Source organism: Kryptolebias marmoratus, linkage group LG14 (assembly GCF_001649575.2).
Source record: "Kryptolebias marmoratus isolate JLee-2015 linkage group LG14, ASM164957v2, whole genome shotgun sequence".
Taxonomy (NCBI): domain Eukaryota; kingdom Metazoa; phylum Chordata; class Actinopteri; order Cyprinodontiformes; family Rivulidae; genus Kryptolebias; species Kryptolebias marmoratus.
The window spans coordinates 24,544,751-24,549,292 of record NC_051443.1 but is presented as its reverse complement, the minus strand read 5'-3'; positions in this window follow the sequence as shown (position 1 = coordinate 24,549,292).

Sequence of the window (4,542 nt, the reverse complement as noted above, 5' to 3'; positions counted from 1 at the left end):
CCAGCCAGCCAGCCAACCAACCAACCAACCAACCAACCAGCCAGCCAACCAAGCAACCAAGCAACCAAGCAACCAAGCAACCAACCAACCATGCAACCAAGCAATCAATCAATCAATCAACCAACCAGCCAGCCAACCAACCAAGCAACCAGCCAGCCAACCAAGCAACCAACCAACCAACCAACCATGCAACCAGCCAGCCAACCAACCAACCAACCAACCAACCAATCAATCAATCAATCAACTTTAGCTCACTATCTTTAAAACTTTAAAAGTTATAGCCTTTTTTGTGTTAGCTAAGGTGGATTAGCGGTGCTAGGCGTCTTCAATTGGGTTGATTCCAAAAGTTTATCAGTTGTAAATGGGTACATTAAAGATCTTATTGCTCCATATTTTGCTAACAGAGCTCTTCTTTCTCATGCTGCAGGTTTCCTTGTGGATCCTAGAGGTTCTAAAAGTAGATCAGGAGGCAGAGCTTCCAGTTCTCAGGCTCCAACTTCCAGTTTCTGTCCGTGAGGCTGACACCCTGTCGACTTTTAAGACTTTCCTTTCTGATAAATCCTATAGTTTGGGTCGGTTTGGGTTTCCTGAGCTCACCTTTAGTTCTGCTGCTGGAGGACAAACTGTCCATGTCCTCACTCTGCTGCTTTATTTGCTCTGCTGTAATTATTTCTATCATTAACATGTTTCTCTTTGTCTTTCTAACTATAGAAACTCCACCAGGACTATAGAAACCACACCTGGACCAGTCCTTCTGTTTGAGTCCATTTCCTGTCAAAGCCCAGCAGGCCGAGGCAGATGAGCACCCATCCTGAGCCTGGTTCTGGTTCTGCTGGAGGTTTCTTCCTGTTAAATGGGAGTCTTTCCTTTCCACTGTCGCCAGCATGCTGCACAGGGTGCCAGACTGCGACAAAGTGAAGGTTTTACACAATCTGCTGGCTTCCGGTAGTTAACTTTACTCTAATTGCCATTTCAAAATGTTCTGTATGTGAGTGTGTGGTATTATAACAGAAAAGGATTGACTGTAATTGGAATCGGATCTGTTTCGGACTTGTCCCTGTGATGGACAGGGTGTACTTTGGCACAGTGACTGCTGGAGACGGGCACCGACTTCTTCAGGTAAAGAAAATGGAAGGAAGCATGAATTGAATTCCACACGATCGCTTGTCACCAGGAGAGGTGGAGGATAATAAACTGGCTGTTCAGAACAGGAAGCTGTCTTGCTTTAAAGGCTGTAAAAAGCGAAGAAGTGTTTTTTTCCGCACCTTGATAAAATAAACCCCACATTCCTGGATAAGCGGAGACATTTTCCATGTTTGCGTTCGGATACGCTGAAAGGTCCACGCGTTTCACCTCGTCAGTAAAAAAAAAGAGAGGATTAAAACCAGGTTTCTAAAAGCAGGAGGCTAATATGGGCTGACCAGCTGATTACACTGATGGGCTCCAGCCAAAACACAAAGCCTTGGCTTCGGAGCGTGAAGGGAACACGAACCAACAGGGAAACCGGCTACGACTCCTGGTGCTCTGCATTATGGTGCAGGGCAAAGGGCCACAAGGCCGAAACTGAAGCGTAACGCCAGCTAGAAAAACACAGGACGTGAATCCAACAGGGCTGAGGCAACAAATTCAATTACGTTGGTTTATACTGCCAGTTTTCTGCGGTTTGACTGATTAAATCTCAGCTTTTCTCAACTCGCAGACAGGTTAAGGGCTTTTTGACCGCAACATGGACAGATGCGTTCCTTAACAAGGGCCAGAAGGTCTGTTCTCAAGTAACTGGAGATCTTTCACGCGAAGGTAAGGGTGGAAAAGAAGGCTGAGTTCCTAATGTTGTCACTTAATATTTTAGCATTCGTGTAATTTCATTATGGAAGAATTTCCAAATAAAATACCAGCCAATGATTAGGACTAAAGAAGTCTTTTGGATGAGAGCTGAAGTGTCCAGAAAAGGTCCAGTTGCCTTCTGTTGAACCACTTATGAGTCTCGTGTCTTGGATGACTGAACGACTGGATGAATGGATGAATCTACACCAATGCGTTGGATGGATTTCAGTTAAATTCTTCAGCAATCGTTGGACGTGCATCCAACGGACCAACCTTTGGAGTCCACCTGATTCAAGATGTCTGACCCAGATAATCAGCTGCGCCAACGGAAAAGATGGATGAGCAGCAATTTGATGTGGTAGTAGCTGAGAGTCATTCAGAACCCATACGCTGAGTGTTCATTACATTCATTCTGAGTTTGAAAACTTTAATTCCTCTTCTCTTTTTCTGGCTGTAAATCCTGTTTTTTGGTTGATTAGTTCCTCTGGTATCGGATGCTGCGCAGCTGGAGGATTTTTACTTTTGGACATCTTGCTATGATGCGTAACCATGACAACAAGGTGGAGAGCAGCTGGTTGACGTCTCAGAGAGAAACATGTCTCCAGAGGAACCTTGAGGAACCCCAGCAGGTCCAGAACCCGTAAACCCACTGGAGGTCAGGCTCCCAGGAAGCAGCTTGCCGGCTCATCCGGTCCGGGGAGGTCGCCCAGGACTTTAAGACCGACCCGCGCTTCCAGCGAGGCTCACCTGATGGGGGCTCGTCCGGGATGGGTCACCATCCCGCCCAGAGACACCCGGCTGGCCCGCAGGATCAGGTCAGACCGAGCGTTGCCGCAGCAACCAGGATGACGACTTACAGCCACTAATAAAGGATTTTTGATTTGAACTGATAATATTTCTACTTTTAGAGTCCTCAGATTTGTTTTCATCCCTCTGAAAAGCCACAATATTTGTCCAAATCAGATCATCCTCAGCTCTCCTGCTGAAGGTGAATGTATTTTTACATTTTTAAAGCTCTGCATTGGTTGATGGTTTTTTTTATATTAATTGTATTGCGGTGACAGCGCTGGAGGCTTCAAGACAAATTCCTTCTGTGAGCGATTTGGCATCAATCTGATTTCTGAGGTCAGGAGACGACATTCCTGCTGATGGAAAAACACTTGCACACAATCTGACAATCTTTTAATTTTCACAGTGACCTTGTTGAATCGTTGTATTTATGCAAAGCCCTGCAAACCCTGCTAAATATAACATTTGGAGCTTGTTACCGTGGATATGAACCACAGGAACAAACTGCTGGTTCTGTTGCTGAGGAACAGCGAGCGGAGCTTTCGCTGTCAGACAACCAGAGCGACTAAACCCCCCTCACACACACACACCTCAGGACGAAGCGCCGCCAGAAACTGAGCCAATGTTTTGTGGATGTCTGACAGTTAAACTGTGACATGAGAAACTAATCGGCGTTCACCCATAATTTTCGCAGCGACCTGCGATTACTTCAGCTGTAAATGCCAGACGAGCTGCAGCATGCCCCGAGACGAAAAAAAACACGACATGATGCCGACAATTAATCTGACGTGTGGAGCCAGCTGTTGGACTGGAGCTGGGAAGAAACTATTTAGTGCAACTCTTATTGTTTTAAAGCTCAAATGACCTTTATTCAGCGGCTGCAGGCGGAGGAAACGGATCAGATTCTGTCCAGAGCGTCTGTAACGTTCTTATTTCTATGCTGTTTTGTACGAAACTTAATAAAGATAAAATATATAAAATAATAAAATCGAAAAAACTGAATTTTCTGTGAACGTTGAGTGAAGATGCTGAACTGTCAAAGAAAAAAAAACCTAAAATTAGCAAAATCGTTGCTAGAAGCTGAAGTCAGTAAAACAGTATTTAAAAGCTAAAACTAACATTAGCTAAAACCTAAAAGTGACACAACAGTAGCTAAATGCTAAAACTAGCAAAACCGTAGCTAAAAACTAAAATTAGCAAAACAAAAACTTAAAAGCTAAAATGAGCTGAAATAGAAGAAGTGACCAAACCACGCCTCGGCGCGGTGGTGTCGGCGCCAAAGGTTCGAATCAGCCGTCTCACTGTGACGAAACATCTAAACATCCAAAACCTGCAGGATGGGGGACCTCCAGGGCCAGGATTGGACATCACTGTCCTCATTAGTGTCCAGACTTTCCTCTTGTTGTTGTTTGATGGTTCTAAAATGGTTGCTCTTCACTTACAAAAGGAAACAAACACCCTTGGCCGCTCACCTGCCTGCCCACTCTCCACCCCCTAACAACAAGTACGATTATTCATTCTTGGACTTATTATTAATGAAGATTAAAACTCATCTCCTTCCAGTGAAACTGCCTCGAGATCTCCTGCTTCATCCCCAGGTCTACATATATTTTATTCCCTGTGTTGATTTGCTGCCACTTCTATAACAAATATTCTGTGTTCGCTCCACCACATTACATGACTGTTCTGGATTTATTCCTTACAGCTGTCTTCCTCAATCTTTCCATTTCCGTGAACGTCGTCTCCTTGGTTCTATTCTTGTCCGATTCCGCCATATTTGTTTCCCTACACAGAATATCCATCCATCCATCTTCTTCCTTTTATCCGGGGTCGGGTCGCGGGGGCAGCAGCCTAAGCAGGGAGACCCAGACTTCCCTCTCCCCAGCCACTTGGGCCAGCTCCTCCGGGGGAATCCCAAGGCGTTCCCAG